The 17,540-nt window shown below is 43.4% G+C and overlaps 1 pseudogene; it reads left to right on the top strand.

Moving 5' to 3' along the window:
• Positions 1 to 5,587: 5,587 nt before the first annotated feature.
• LOC139391903 (shugoshin 1-like) lies at positions 5,588 to 16,731 on the top strand (annotated as a pseudogene).
• The last annotated feature ends 809 nt before the right edge of the window (positions 16,732 to 17,540 follow it).

The raw sequence follows: 17,540 nt of genomic DNA, 5'->3' as shown, positions 1-17,540 counted from the left end.
GTCACATTAAGTAATAGTCAAACGTCTTCTAATAAAAAAGAAGAGATTCATATCAAAAGTAATGTGAGCATTGCATTGTGAAAGGTGTGATGCCCCTCCCTGCTCCGTCTACTGGGTTTTGCTGTACTTACTTCCTGCAGGAGATTGGTGGGCGGAGTAGGAGAGGTGGGCGGAGCTGGGAGGGTCCTCAGCTCAGCTGTGGCATAAAACCACTGTTTCCCCATTCAGCAAGAGATTCCTCTCTCCATGCATTCCTTTGGTTGTTTCGTTGTGGCTTTGTTGGTTGACACCTAATTTACTGACCATCACGCCTCATATGATTATTGTTGTGAGTTTTTACTTTATTTATGAAATAAATTAATTGTGTTATTCCTTTACTTAGTGTGAGGTTTCCTATTGTTTGTTACAATCTTGAGCCAGGTTGTAACAAAGGCAATTACTTTATATGAACATGTATTGCAATGTGAAACATGTACTACTAGATGAAACACTGATTTAAGTTTGGTGAAAAAGTGACTGATTTTGTGTTGTACTTAGTTAATTGCGGGGAGGCAGGAAGCCTAGTGGTTAGCGCATTGCGCTATTAACCGAAAGGTTGCTGGATTGAGTCCCCGAGCTGACAAGGTAAAACTCTGTCGTTCTGCCCCTGAACAAGGCAGTTACCCACTGTTCCCTGGTAGGCAGTCATTGTAAATAAGAATTTGTTCTTAACTGACTTGCCTAGTTAAATAAAGGTTCAATTGAAACAACTGCCGTTCTGATTATCTATTTTGAGTTTTGTATTAAAAGTTGTAAATGTACAACATACTTGTGAAAACGTTCACCAAATCGATAAAAAAATAACTGTAATCATCTCTAGTCATTCTGATAACCAGGAGAGGCATTAAGACTGATGGCAATAAACACAGCTGCATACCCAGACCAAACCAGACAGTATATGTGTCCCAAATGGTAGCCTATTACCTATGCAGTGCACTATTTTTTTCCAAGGGCCCATGTGGCACTATAGGGTACCATTTGGAACACAAACGTTGTCTGCCTATGATTATTTATACCCAGAATTGACGTCCCCTTGAGGATAAAGTGTATTGAATTGAATGGAAACATGATGTGTCAGACAAACATGAGACAGTGAATGTGGTCTCCCGCTGTGTCTGTGAATGTGGTCTCCCGCTGTGTCAGTGAATGTGGTCTCCCGCTGTGTCAGTGAATGTGGACTCCCGCTGTGTCAGTGAATGTGGTCTCCCGCTGTGTCAGTGAATGTGGTCTCCCGCTGTGTCAGTGAATGTGGTCTCCCGCTGTGACAGTGAATGTGGTCTCCCGCTGTGTCAGTGAATGTGGTCTCCCGCTGTGACAGTGAATGTGACAGCCACAACATTTACATGGCCTTTAAGGAAAATAACAGCAATGTCTCCTCTGCAATAAGATGTCTAAGGGAATGGGTAGTGTTTGTGGGAAGAAAGATTGTTGTTGTGAAGGTAATTACAATATGTAGAATCCCAGTTACCCAATGTGTTGAATCACTTGCTTCCTCTCCCTTGCACCACAATATACAGTACTAACTAAGTGACTGATTCCAGGCTCCTCCTGACTCACTTTAGGTGTGTCTATTTAGGTGCCCTGCTGCTGTGTTGATAAATGAGTGTTTCTCTGTGTGTCAAGATATAATTGCTCCGTTTGACTCATGCAGAGGAAAGTAAATGAGATCATGACTTGGTATTTAATATAATGTATTATTTATGGAAGGTTTATTGAGCAGAAAGGAATGACTATTTACTGCATTGGGAGCAGAGAGAGGACAGAATGACGGAATGGGGAGGAGCGAGAGAGTGATGAGAGAGGGGAAGGGGAGACCGTTTACATTGTCAAATTAAAGTATATGGTCCGTCCACACAGCCTGCTTATGATTCTTGATCCACTATGTCTAGTGATCAGGAAACAGCAGTCTGAATATTCAACCAAAAACTTTAAGAATATCAGATAAGTAAATAACTTAATTACATATTGCTTATTGATGGATTTATACTGAGAAACAACAATCAACTCCATCCATCCAGCCCCTGCCAACTTGTGCCAACTCATTATCCATTCAAACTCATCAATATTATACCAATAGGCAATTACCGATGTTGACTGAGTCATTGTGGTGCTCTTGAATTAGCTTCCTGTCAAAACAGTATTATGCTGTAATTGGTCCAGTGTATCTTTTTCAAGTCTTGGTGATGTGAACAAAATATAAATATTCTCCATCAGTTATTTTCCCTTCCTCCTCTTTACAAACACCACAGATAAAGACATAGACACAGGCACACACCCCCACAAACATACATCCACACCAGAGAAGGCTCGTGGGAGGAGCTATAGGAGGATGGGCTCATTGTAATGGCTGGAATGGAATTAATGGAAAGGTGTCAAACACAAACATATGGAAACGACATGTTTGACTCAGTTCCATTCATTCAATTCCAGCCATTACAATGATCCCGCCCTCCTATAGCTCCTCCCGCCAGCCTCCACTGACACACACACAGAAAAGGAGAGAGGCAGGAAAGGATGGACACAGAAAGACTTGTGAATCAAATGTCTGTTTGCTGATGATCTGTTGCTTCTGTCCCCAACCAAGGAAGTCCTATGGCAGCACTTAGATCTTCTGCACAGATTCTGTCAGACACTCTATCAGTGAATCTCAGTAAGGCAAAAATAGTGGTGTTCCAAAAAAGGTCCACTTGCCAGGACAACAAATACAAATATCTAGACACAGTTGCCCTAGAGCACATAAAGAAGTATACCTAGTGCGGCCTAAACATCAACACCACAGGTAACATGGTCCTTTGTAGCTTTGTTGGTAGAGCATGGTGCTTGTAACGCCGGGGTAGTGGGTTTGATTCCCGGGACCATCCATATGTAAAATGTATGCACGCATGACTTTGGATAAAAGCATCTGCTAAATGGCATATTATAACTTCTACAAGGCTGTGAATGATCTAAGATACAAGGCAAGAAGGGGCTTCTATGCCATAAAAACATCAAACTCAACATCGCAATTAAGATCTGGCTATCTTGCCCTCTATGGTTGTGAGGTCTGGGGTCCACTCACCAACCAAGAATTCACAAAATTGGACAAACACCCAATTGAGACTGCATGCAGATTTCTGCCAAAATATACTTTGTGTACAATGCAAAACCACAAACAATGCACGCAGATTTAGAATTTTACCCGCTAGTTATCAAAATCCAGAAAAGAGTGGTAACATTTTGCAACCACCTAAAAGGAAGTGATGACCACACCTAAAAGGAAGTGATGTCCCCTCAGCCAGCTGGTTCTGAGGCTCAGTTCACAAACACAAACAGACCCCACAGGGCCCCAGGGCAGCAACACAATTAGTCCCAACCAAAAAAATTACTGATACACTGGAAAGAATCAACAAAAAAACGGAGCAAATTGGAACGCTATCTGGCCCTAAACAGAGATTACATAGTGGCAGAATACCTGACCATTGTGACTGTCTCAAAAAAAGACAGGATATGTGCCCATTGTTCACAAAATGAGGTGGGAACTGACCTGCACTTCCTAACCTCCTGCTAAATGTATGACACAGAGACATTTCCCACAGATCATACAGACAAAAAAATAATTTTCAAACAAATGGGGCACAAACAACATTGTAAATACCACCAATACATATCTGTTAATCTTCCCCTTCTATTCGTACTACAATTACTTTGTGGTATATGGCTAATATACCATGGCTAAGGGCTGTGTGCAGGCATACCACTTTGCGTCGTGCCTAAGAACAGCCCTTAGCCGTGGTATATTGGCCATATACCACACCCCCCTTGCCCTATTGCTTAATTTTACCACGGGTGGGTCTAATTTTGAATGCTGATTGGTTAAAACCGCATTCCAGCCCATGTCTTTTCCAATGTTTACTATTAATTTCTAATACTTTTTTTTGTTGATGTAACATTTGTTTCTTCTCACCAGTGACATGTAATCATGGATGCCAAGGGAAGCCAGGCTTCCCCAAAAAATGTACCAAGAAAAGAACATCAAATCATTTATCTTTCATCTCTCTGTTTCATAACTTTTCTTCAATTCAAAACAGGCTGAATGTATCTCACCGGAGAAAGCATCTGAGTAAGAGAAACAGCACCCCTCTGTCTCTATGTGTAGCCCATGTATCTGATGCAGTCTGGTCAATAAAGAGTATGACATTGTTGCACACTGTAGCATTGAATGCAAGGGAAGCCAGCGAGCATTTGGCCTCCCTTGATGATAAATATATAAAATACTAGCCAATCAGCGTTGAGCTAAACTTAGTGAGCTCAACTGTGAAAGGTCCTGGCGCACCAAGAAAAAAGTGTCAAGGGAAGCTTGCTTGCTAGCTAGCTAAAATCGTAGCTAAAATCGCCTCTTTCCTAAATTAGTCATGGATGGAGATAGGGATTTGGACATGTGGTTTTACTTAATTCTCTCTCCTGGTGTAATGTGCCTCACTAGGACGAGGTGGGTGCAAGAGTCAGGAGCAGGAGAGCACTGAGGTCCAAATAGAAAATATTTATTTGGAAGTCCCAAAACACAACAAAACAGGTCGAGATACAAACCCAACGAAGGCGCCCAACAAAACAGGAATTCGATGTGAGGAACAGGAGGAAAAACAATCTACTCCTAAATAAATCACAACGGCTCAAATGACCGTGAGAATAGCCTGTGGCGCAATCTAGCACACACACCAAACAAACACAGAAATAATCCCGCACAAAATACCAGCAGGCAACAAGGTTAATAAACCCACCAAAATTAACTCAATAGAACACAGGTGTAAGAAACAGACAGAACCAAACGAAAAAGAAACATGGATCGGTGGTAGTTAGTAGGCAGGCGACGACGACCGCCGAGCACCTCCCGAACAGGGAGAGGAGCCACACTCGGTGGAAGTCGTGACAACTGGCCAATGATTATAATGACGATTCTGATCCAACCATAAATTCATAATCAAATGTATTTATAAAGCCGTTTTTACATCAGCCGATGTCACAAAGTGCTGTACAGAAACCCAGCCTAAAACCCCCAAACAGCAAGCAATGCAGATGTAGAATCACGATGGCTAGGAAAAACTCCCAAAAAAAGGCAGGAACCTAGGAAGAAACCTAGAGAAGAACCAGGCTCTGAGGGTTGGCCTATCCCCATCTGGCTGTGCCGGGTGCAGATTATAAGAGTACATGGCCATTAAGGCCAGACTGTTCTCCAAGATGTTCAAATGTTCATAGATGACCTGCAGGGTCAAATAATCACAGTGGTTGTAGACAGTGCAACAGGTCAGTAAATGTCACTTGGCTTTTCATAGCCTGTTTCTCCTTCTTTTCTTATCATCCTCCATTATTCCTTTAATGTTCCTGTCTGCCCTTTTCTCTGCTTCTCTTTCCCACTTCATAAAATCATCCCAGTCTATTCTACTTGCCTTGCCTTTCTTGGGTTTCTTCAAAGTCCTGTAACTTCTTTCTACATTCTGCTAATAAAGCTTCACTCAATGTGCCTTTTAAGAGAAAATCCATTACCTTGTGCCAGAGTGGTACCTGTTTCAGAATGTCCCTGCTCCACTTATCCACCATTACCTTCAACGATCCGGTCAGCAGGTCGGGCACGGTTCTCCCTTGCTGCTCTTGGCTCCCATTGTGAAACTCCATCCATAGACACAGACTCAGGGGCACAAACACACAAAACAAACAGTGTTTGTTAGGAACTTCTTCCTTTTTATAATTCAGAGTTTTTTCATCAACATATTTGAATTATCTGTCATTTAAAATGTTCTACTCACATGGAAGTTCCTCCTATGCAAATGTACATATAGGTTTTACATTTATAGCTAGTTCCCAATCATAAGCAACTGTTTTACCAGTCCACTGACTAATACATTTTAGTTTACAATGTTTTTCTAACCTGCAGGAATATTTTTTACTTCTACCTCAGGACCCTGTCCTGGTATCTCTATAGTACCTCAGGATACCTCAGGACCCTGTCCTGGTATCTCTATAGTACCTCAGGATACCTCAGGACCCTGTCCTGGTATCTCTATAGTACCTCAGGATACCTCAGGACCCTGTCCTGGTATCTCTATAGTACCTCAGGATACCTCAGGACCCTGTCCTGGTATCTCTATAGTACCTCAGGATACCTCAGGACCCTGTCCTGGTATCTCTATAGTACCTCAGGATACCTCAGGACCCTGTCCTGGTATCTCTATAGTACCTCAGGATACTTCAGGACCCTGTCCTGGTATCTCTATAGTACCTCAGGATACCTCAGGACCCTGTCCTGGTATCTCTATAGTACCTCAGGATACCTCAGGACCCTGTCCTGGTATCTCTATAGTACCTCAGGATACCTCAGGACCCTGTCCTGGTATCTCTATAGTACCTCAGGATACCTCAGGACCCTGTCCTGGTATCTCTATAGTACCTCAGGATACCTCAGGACCCTGTCCTGGTATCTCTATAGTACCTCAGGATACCTCAGGACCCCGTCCTGGTATCTCTATAGTACCTCAGGATACCTCAGGACCCTGTCCTAGTATCTCTATAGTACCTCAGGATACCTCAGGACCCTGTCCTGGTATCTCTATAGTACCTCAGGATACCTCAGGACCCTGTCCTGGTATCTCTATAGTACCTCAGGATACCTCAGGACCCTGTCCTGGTATCTCTATAGTACCTCAGGATACCTCAGGACCCTGTCCTGATATCTCTATAGTACCTCAGGATACCTCAGGACCCTGTCCTGGTATCTCTATAGTACCTCAGGATACTTCAGGACCCTGTCCTGGTATCTCTATAGTACCTCAGGATACCTCAGGACCCTGTCCTGGTATCTCTATAGTACCTCAGAATACTTCAGGACCCTGTCCTGGTATCTCTATAGTACCTCAGGATATCTCAGGACCCTGTCCTGGTATCTCTATAGTACCTCAGGATACCTCAGGACCCTGTCCTGGTATCTCTATAGTACCTCAGGATACTTCAGGACCCTGTCCTGGTATCTCTATAGTACCTCAGGATACCTCAGGACCCTGTCCTGGTATCTCTATAGTACCTCAGGATACCTCAGGACCCTGTCCTGGTATCTCTATAGTACCTCAGGATACCTCAGGACCCTGTCCTGGTATCTCTATAGTACCTCAGGATACCTCAGGACCCCGTCCTGGTATCTCTATAGTACCTCAGGATACCTCAGGACCCCGTCCTGGTATCTCTATAGTACCTCAGGATACTTCAGGACCCTGTCCTGGTATCTCTATAGTACCTCAGGATACCTCAGGACCCCGTCCTGGTATCTCTATAGTACCTCAGGATACCTCAGGACCCTGTCCTGGTATCTCTATAGTACCTCAGGATACCTCAGGACCCTGTCCTGGTATCTCTATAGTACCTCAGGATACTTCAGGACCCTGTCCTGGTATCTCTATAGTACCTCAGGATACCTCAGGACCCTGTCCTGGTATCTCGATAGTACCTCAGGATACCTCAGGACCCTGTCCTGGTATCTCTATAGTACCTCAGGATACCTCAGGACCCTGTCCTGGTATCTCTATAGTACCTCAGGATACCTCAGGACCCTGTCCTGGTATCTCTATAGTACCTCAGGATACCTCAGGACCCTGTCCTGGTATCTCTATAGTACCTCAGGATACCTCAGGACCCTGTCCTGGTATCTCTATAGTACCTCAGGATACCTCAGGACCCTGTCCTGATATCTCTATAGTACCTCAGGATACCTCAGGACCCTGTCCTGGTATCTCTATAGTACCTCAGGATACTTCAGGACCCTGTCCTGGTATCTCTATAGTACCTCAGGATACCTCAGGACCCTGTCCTGGTATCTCTATAGTACCTCAGAATACTTCAGGACCCTGTCCTGGTATCTCTATAGTACCTCAGGATATCTCAGGACCCTGTCCTGGTATCTCTATAGTACCTCAGGATACCTCAGGACCCTGTCCTGGTATCTCTATAGTACCTCAGGATACTTCAGGACCCTGTCCTGGTATCTCTATAGTACCTCAGGATACCTCAGGACCCTGTCCTGGTATCTCTATAGTACCTCAGGATACCTCAGGACCCTGTCCTGGTATCTCTATAGTACCTCAGGATACCTCAGGACCCTGTCCTGGTATCTCTATAGTACCTCAGGATACCTCAGGACCCCGTCCTGGTATCTCTATAGTACCTCAGGATACCTCAGGACCCCGTCCTGGTATCTCTATAGTACCTCAGGATACTTCAGGACCCTGTCCTGGTATCTCTATAGTACCTCAGGATACCTCAGGACCCCGTCCTGGTATCTCTATAGTACCCCAGGATACCTCAGGACCCTGTCCTGGTATCTCTATAGTACCTCAGGATACCTCAGGACCCTGTCCTGGTATCTCTATAGTACCTCAGGATACTTCAGGACCCTGTCCTGGTATCTCTATAGTACCTCAGGATACCTCAGGACCCTGTCCTGGTATCTCGATAGTACCTCAGGATACCTCAGGACCCTGTCCTGGTATCTCTATAGTACCTCAGGATACCTCAGGACCCTGTCCTGGTATCTCTATAGTACCTCAGGATACCTCAGGACCCTGTCCTGGTATCTCTATAGTACCTCAGGATACCTCAGGACCCTGTCCTGGTATCTCTATAGTACCTCAGGATACCTCAGGACCCTGTCCTGGTATCTCTATAGTACCTCAGGATACCTCAGGATCCCGTCCTGGTATTTCTATAGTACCTCAGGATACTTCAGGACCTTGTCCTGGAACACTTTAATCTCCAACACATTACCTGTTCCCAGAACAGGATTTTCTAAAAGTTTCCAGAACAGATAGACTCCAATCAAGTTGTAGAACAGCTCAAGGATGATCAATGAATACAGGATGCACCTGAGCTCAATTTCAAGTCTCATAGCAAAGGGTCTGAATACTTATGTAAATAAGTTTTTTTTCTTCTAAAAACCTGTCTTTGCTTCAGGTCGGCAGGGTAGCCTAGTGGTTAGAGCGTTGGACTAGTAACCAGAAGGTTGCAAGTTCAAATCCCCAAGCCAACAAGGTAAAAATCTGTCATTCTGCCCCTGAACAAGTCAGTTAACCCACTAGGCTGTCATTGAAAATAAGAATTTGTTCTTAACTGACTTGCCTTGTCAAATAAAGGTAAAATAAAAAAAGGTCCTGAGCTACAGGCAGTTAGATTTGGGTATGTCATTTTAGGCGAAATTTGGCAGAAAGAAAAAGGCCGATCCTTAGGGCCGTTAAACAGCTTCTTGATATGCCACACCTGTCAGGTGGATGGATTATCCTGGCAAAGGAGAAATGCTCACTAACATTGGGGTAAATGAATTTGAGCAAAATAAGCTTTTCTGGGATATTTTATTTCAGCTCATGAAACATGGGACCAACACTTAAACATCTTGTGTTTATATTTTTGTTCAGTATATAATATGTAAAGCATTCTAATCTGCGGGAGGGTCTACTCCTACACATTTTCTTCATTATACACTCAAAAGAAGTGCAATGTCCTCTTACATCCGTTATGCAATTTTATTTGTATTTTTTTTCCTGTTTTGTTTGGAACGGCAGGGTTATTGTGGCGTCATTTCCAATCCCATTATGACGTCATTTTGCTCCCTCCTCCAGCCCTGTTAAAGGGACTCGTGGCCTGTCTAAAAGTAATTCATAGTCTTTCCTATTAATGACAATGCCCAGACGTCGCAGAGCATCCACTAGCCACCCTGTTTGCAGGCACCGCCGCCCCAGGGTGTCCCGTCATCACAGGAGTGGAGGCCATATTTCTGAGCTAGCTCCCTCTCCTCCCTCCCTGTCTCTCCTCCCTCCCCCCGTCTCTCTACAGCTGGCAACGTGAAGCCGATGATCCTGAAGAACGTGCAGATCAACAACAAAGCCCTGGCTCTGGCCCTGCAGGCAGAGAAGGAGAAGGTGACGCAGGCCAACGGTATCATCCTGCAGATGAAGAGGGAACAGCAGGCTCCTCCTGCTCAAGAGGCTCAAAGACCAGGAGATGCAGGCAAGCAATGTACAGGTATGATGCTGCCTGAATGGCTGAGTCAAACTGAGGAACCAGAAAGAAACAAGAAAGTTGTTCCCTTCCCCCTCTCATGATATTTACGTGTGTGTTTAGACTGGACCTGCACAGCTCCCTGCTGAACCACCAAAGCCAGTGGACTCCTCCAGGTGAGCTATTCAAATATAGTATCAACTGAATGCATCTTATTTCTGACTCGCAGTCAAAGAGCCACTGTTTGATGTCCAGTTTGATTCACCCCATCTACTGTCAGCTTGTGAATGTAATCAATTCCTCCCTGGAGTTTTTAACTTTTCCCTTTTGGTACTTTTGTACAGGAGAATTCAAAGTCGTGCTGCTCTGGAAGATCTTGTAATGGCCGAAGCCCCACCCTCACCCATCAGCTCAGGTATATGAAAATTACATTTTCCAACCACAGTTCCCCTACAGAACCTCTCATACCGGAAGAAACAGAGGTCCTAGTGGAGAGCCTGGTTCTAAACGACAGAAGAGGCCAGAACCCCATACAGGAGTGAAGACCGAGAAAGGCAATCCAATTGGCTCAGAGGAGTTCCAGCAGCACTCCACCCCAGGGCCACCAGCTAAACCAGCCAATCAGCAGCAGCAACCCCGGGCCAAACCGAAACAGGCCCAGCCACCGCGGCCCAAACCCGAACTGGAGAGGGGCCACAAACCAGACCTCCAAAACGACTGTTGTCACGTGGTGAGCAGTGAACAACATACAGATTTCTACATTGCTGTTATAGGAAAGGATAGGCTTTGACAGCGATTCTCAACTGGTGGGTCACGGGTGTCTGTTGGATTTTACTAATTTTGGGGGGTGATTTAAAAAAAAACTCTAGTCTAAACTTAAATGACTAATACAAGGTAGAGAATGTGTAGATATTATAATGAACCTAAAAAATATATATCATTGAATCTCTGAATAATTTTTCTTCTTCAATCATAGTTTTTTCAATGTAGAGTTATTAGCAGTGCTATATAGCAGATTTGGCTGATTTAGTGGTCTCAAACCAGTGAGCTTACCAACATTCTTCATCAACAATATGAGCAATATGGAGTTATTGACAATTAAAAAGGTAGGAATGTTGTTCCCTTGTCATATAATTGCTACTGTCAATATAGCATTTATTTTTCCAGATAGCATTTCAGCAAAATAATATTACGATCCGAATATTGGGTCACGACTGAGAACCTTGTTTAACTTTGGTTTCGATGCAAAGCCAGTTGAGAAACACTTGGCTATATATTGTGTCTATATTGTTTCTGGTGCTTAACTCCCTGTGTCTATCCAGTCAGAAGAGTAGAGCCCTGTCCTACAACTGGGCCCGCTGAGGTCCCTGAGATAGAACACCAAATCCCAGAAGTCCCTGGGAGTGTCTTTGTTGACAGACAGTCCTGTTCCAATGACAGAGCAAGGTCTTGAGGGTCACACAGGTAATTGGGTATGCTTGTTATGGTGATAGTCTATTGAAATGACTAAGGCTTCATCCAAATGGCAACCTATTCCCTATGTAGTACAGGGATTAGGGTGCCATTTTGGACACAAGTGAAAAATGATCGGTGATGGTGATTGTGTGTTCCAGAGCACCACAGAGTAGATGGCGAGGAGGCTCTGCTTCCTGTCACTCCAGGACTGCAGGAGGAGATGATGAGGATCGACAACGTCCTGCCTGTTTTCAGGGTCTCCCCCTGTAGCCTCCTGGTCCTGGCTTATCGACAAGCAGCACACCCCAGAACCACACTGCACTGATCCCCAAAACATGCAGGAGGACAGGTACTTGGCTGCCAAGGACTATTAATGAATGATGCTGATGCTCATTCTTTCACACTACACTTATACGTTCAACATGTACAGTGTTCTTCTCTGACCACTAAATCAAATCTAATTTTATTGGTCACATACACATGGTTAGCAGATGTTAATGCAAGTGTAATGAAATGCTTTGGCCATATCAAAATCTCTTAATCTCTTCTCTCATTCCATCACCTCTGTCAGGATTATCAGTCCACTGGTGTTAATAGAATATCTGCCTGAACTTTACACCTTTTTTTCTCCGACTTTTCTGCACTTACAACTCACTTTGTCCTCTCACCAAAGGTTGGCTTGGTGGCAGAGCTAGGCGGGGTTTCAGTCTGATTAATGTGACCAATATTACCCCTGCAGCCTATCGGAAGTTCTCTTTAAAGAGCTCCCGCCCTTCAGACTGATGCTCCATCTCCGCCCGCAAGAGGAGGTCCACGATAACAGTGGACTACAAAGAGCTGTCGCTGCACGCGTGAGTATTAAATATACACAGTCAATATGAGACTAATAATATATATACGTAGTATATAATACGTAGTATTATATACACTGAGTGCACAAAACATTATGAACACCTGCTCTTTCCATGAAATAGACTCACCCAGTGAAACCAGGTGAAAGCTATGATCCCTTATTGATGTCCCCTGTTAAATCCACTTCTATCAGTGTAGATGAAGGGGAGGAGACAGGTTAAAGAAGGATTTTTAAGCCTTGAGACATGGCTTGTGTATGTGTGCCATTCAGAGGGTGAATAGGCAAAACAAAAGCTTTAAGTGCCTTTGAACGGGGTATGGTAGTAGGTGCCAGGCGCTCCAGTTTGAGTGTGTCAAGATCTGCAACGCTGCTGGGGTGTTCACGCTCAACAGTTTGCCGTGTGTATCCAGAATGGTCCACCACCCAAAGGACATCCAGCCAACTTGGCACAACTGTGGGAAGCATTGGAGTCAAAATGGGCTAGCATCCCTGTGGAACGCTTTCGAGACCTTGTAGAGTCCATGCCCCGACCAATTGAGGCTCTTCTCAGGGCAAAAGGGGGTGCAACTCAATATTACGAAGGTGTTCCTAATGTTTTGTACATTCAGGTTATACAGAGTCAATATGAGACTGATTACATCGCCCACAAAGTTTCACAGGAGCTAAAAATATAGGTTAGGTACACCACCCGGTTCACAAAAATGGTTTGCTCCTACAGACAGTGAGTCACATGGCCGTGTCTTGCTATATAAAACAGGCAGACAGGCATCAAGGCATTCAGTTACAGTTCGATTGAACGTTAGAATGGGCAAAACTAATGACCTTAGCAACTTATAGCGTGGTATGATCGTCGGTGTCGGGCATGCCGGTTCCAGTATCTCAGAACCGGCCGACCTTGGTATTCCACACAAGACCGTGTCTAGGGTTTACTAAGAATGGTGCAACAAACAAACAATCTAGTCAGCTGCAGTCCTGTGGGCAAAAACATCTTGTTGATGAGAGACGTTGAAGGAGAATGGCAAGAATCCTACAAGATGTATAAATAATCTTTGTATATGATATCGTAAATAGGACAGGTGGAGTTATGTCACATGCAGCTAGCAAAAATATATGGAAATGTCTGCTCTACTCAAAATTACAACCAACTAATTGCAGCATTACCACAAAAATTGGAAGAGGCAAGTGAAAGGAGGGAAAAGTAAGACAGTTGTCTGTCGGCCCTGCATTAAAGACCAACATTTATTAAAGAAAATTGTGATAAATTAAAAAGGTAAATCCGTTTAATTTAAGGACTAAAAAATTGCCAGCTGTGCTGATTCAAATTCCATGTCACATGGTTTATGAACTGCTGAGCAAAACAACGCAGATTAAAAACTTTCTTTCAAATTAAATTATTATACAAAATTATTGCAACCAATAGAATGTTATATATACCGTGGGGAGAACAAGTATTTGATACACTGCCGATTTTGCAGGTTTTCCTACTTACAAAGCATGTAGAGGTCTGTAATTTTTATCATAGGTACACTTCAACTGTGAGAGACGGAATCTAAAACAAAAATCCAGAAAATCACATTGTATGATTTTTAAGTAATTAATTTGCATTTTTTTGTAGACCTCCACAAGTCTGGTTCATCCTTAGAAGCAATTTCCAAATGCCTGAAGGTACCACGTTCATCTGTACAAACAATAGTACGCAAGTATAAACACCATGGGACCAAGCAGCCGTCATTCTGCTCAGGAAGGAGACACGTTCTTTGGTGCAAAAAGTGCATATCAATCCCAGAACAACAGCAAAGGACCTTGTGAAGATGCTGGAGGAAACGGGTACAAAGTATCTATATCCACAGTAAAACGAGTCCTATATCGACATAACCTGAAAGGCCGCTCAGCAAGGAAGAAGCCATTGCTCCAAAACCGCCATAAAAAATCCAGACTACTGTTTGTAACTGCACATGGGGACAAAGATCATACTTTTTGGAGATATGGTCCTCTGGTCTGATAAAACAAAAATAGAACTGTTTGACCATAATAACCATCGTTATGTTTGGAGGAAAAGGGGGAGGCTTGCAAGCCGAAGAACACCATCCCAACTGTGAAGCACAGGGGTGGCAGCATCATGTTGTGGGTGTGCTTTGCTGCAGGAGGGACTGGTGCACTTCACAAATGAATGGCATCATGAGGAATGGAAAATTATGTGGATATATTGAAGCAACATCTCAAGACATCAGTCAGGAAGTTAAATCTTGGTTGCAAATGGGTCTTCCAAATGGACAATGACCCCAAACATACAGTGGGGCAAAAAAGTATTTAGTCAGCCATCAATTGTGCAAGTTCTCCCACTTAAAAAGATGAGAGGCCTGTAATTTTCATCATAGGTACACTTCAACTATGACAGACAAAATGAACTGTTCTTCCCAGGCACCATCCAGAAAATCATTCTGGACAGCACTAATTTGGAGTGAAGCTGTGTTTTTGGAGAGAGATGGAGAGAGGTGCATTTACATGCACATTTTGGCGTTCTTATCCTTGCTGGTGTTTTCAGATCCAATGGGAATCCACAGAATCCCTGTGCGTTAACTTTTACATGCAACAATGTCTCTGGAAAAACGTTTCCAGGATTATCCGCTTTAATAACCGAGACACGAGACCACCTCGGCGGCAGAGAGACAAGCTAGCTGCAATCAGGTCAGTGTTGGGCAAGTGGGTGGACAGTCTTCCCCTGTTTTACAACCCTGGGCCCAACGTTACTGTTGAGGAGCAGCTTGTGCCATTTAGGAACCGCTGCCCCTTCCGGCAGTACATACCATCTAAATGCGCAAAATATAGAATCAAGATCTGGGCTGCCTTGCTGCTGCTTCATCATATTCATGGAACTTGCAGGTGTATACGGGGAAGCCAGATGGAGAACAACCAAGGGATGTGGGTTGTCCTGGATGTGACACAGGGACTCCGTGGCCACAACATCACATGCGCTAACTTTTTTACTTCGCACAAGCTGGGAGAGGAGCTCCTCAAGAGGAAGTTGACAATGGTAGGAACAGTAGGAATAAACAAGCCAGAGCTCCCACCTCAGCTGTTGAATACACGTCCCTAGTGTCCTACCTGCCAAATAAATCCAAAAATGTGGTACTCATGAGTACGCTGTATAGGGATGGGAGAATCTGTGGCCAGGAACATCAAAAACCAGAAATAAGAATGGATTACAATGGCACAAAAGGAGGGGTGGACAATTTAGGCAAGCTGGCAGCTACAGCTCCAAAAGAAGAACCCTATGCTGGTCATTTGTGATATTCTTCAAGTTCTTGGACATCTCGACGTATAATATGTTTGTCATCTGGATGGCATTGAACCCAGATTGGAACAGAGGGAAGCTCCAGAGGGAGATGGCTCTTTCTTGAGGAGCTGGGCCAGGCATTAGTAAGACCTCGAATCCATCATGAGGAGGATTCAGGAGGAGGATGCTGGTGCCCCATCCGCCCGACCCACAGAACCAACAACTCCAATACCGGAAGTAAGTGTGAGTGATGTTGTTGCGTGTGTGTGTCTGACTCTCCTACCTTGGCCTGCTGTAACTATATATGTGAGTGAGAAATTTGTAAAATTCCTGAACTAAGTGTAAAATTCCTGAACTGTGTTCATTCTAAATTGCACCCGGTAGTAACGTTAAGAAGCGCTGCGATGTGTGTCCAAGAAGGACAGGAAGACATGGTACACATGCATCAAGTGCAAGAAATACATTTGCAACACAAACACAGCAAAACTCTGTCCCTCGTAGTGTGTAGACCGGCCTTAATTTGTGTTCAATGGGGCTCATTTATCATTTCCACAAAATACTGTATTTCAAATTTGTCTTTAGAATTTGTTCAGTTCAAACCAATAAACTTAAATTGTGATAACCTTGTTTCATGTATATTTGTTCAAGATAAACATGATTTTTTCCCCCACCTATGTCTTGATTATAATTCTATAAAATAAAATAAAAAATAGCGCTTTTATTGATAAATGTGATCTAGCAGAGGTAAATGGCAAATATTAACCATGTTTGCTGTCTATATTGCTTGTAATTGATATGTCAACATCTAAGTATTAAGTATTTTTACGTAAATTGATATGGCTGTATTGTTTTAAAAACCCAATAATGTTGTGGGTCCATCAGACCTGTGAACATTGGTTGAATAACAAAACATGAACAAAAAAATAATCTCTATCCTTTCTCCATCTCTTATCTCAGGAAACTGAGGCGTGGAGACAAGTTCACAGACATCAAGTTCCTCCGCTCTCCCATCTTCAAACAGAAACCCAGGAAGTCCATGAAGACCCAGCCGTCGTCGCTGGAGAAATACAATGAGTCTTTTGTGGGATGTCGCTAACATGTGCTTTGTGTCCACACATTGAACACATGTTTTACCCATTTAAATGTGTTTGAGAGTTAGTTTGGCACCTGTGTTTGTGGTACATTATTTGAATAGTTTATATCCAATGAAATAATGGAAGGCAGCTTTAATTGTGGTTCATTTCTTAGTTGATTCTTTGTTCTTATCAGTAGGCTGAATTTAGCCAAATCATCAGGGGCATTAGAGATGTTCAAGTATATCTCCCCAAAATCTATATTCTCTCCATGTCCCCGTTTCGTGATGCCTGTATTGATTGTTAGCCACCTGTAGAGGGCGATGTTAGAACAGCATTCTGCCGGACGACAGGTTCCTCATGTACTGTATGGTTGTGTTCAGTCAGTTCACTGTTGTTCATATATGTTTAGCTTGCATTTTCTAGAACTTTGAATATTCATTTGCCACATGGCGCTGTTTTCATATGTAAGATGTTTTGGTTTTATGAATAAACATTCAGTCCATGATTCCTATTCAGCTGAGCCTTTAATGGCCCCGTATACACTCAAGGTTGTACATTAAAAGACACCATCTGAAATATAATTTGTAACCTGCATTACTGTAGCCTGACTGATGCAGCGTAGTGGCTTTACATAAATAGGCTGAAGTATGGAGTTGCCCATCTGCAGCTACCTTAAAAAACAATGCATCAAATGCTACTTTCTACAAATAAATGTAACTTGTCACTCTGATCTTAAAAAGCCTGTCTCGGCAGAAGTGTATATATAAATATATATTCTTTAAAAATATATATTAAGTGGCGGGCCACCACTGTCAAATATAGGGCAAAC

This window comes from Oncorhynchus clarkii, chromosome 32, assembly GCF_045791955.1.
Source record: "Oncorhynchus clarkii lewisi isolate Uvic-CL-2024 chromosome 32, UVic_Ocla_1.0, whole genome shotgun sequence".
NCBI lineage: Eukaryota > Metazoa > Chordata > Actinopteri > Salmoniformes > Salmonidae > Oncorhynchus > Oncorhynchus clarkii.
Note: the sequence above shows the minus strand (reverse complement) of the source record. Positions and strands in the feature narration are given on the sequence as shown.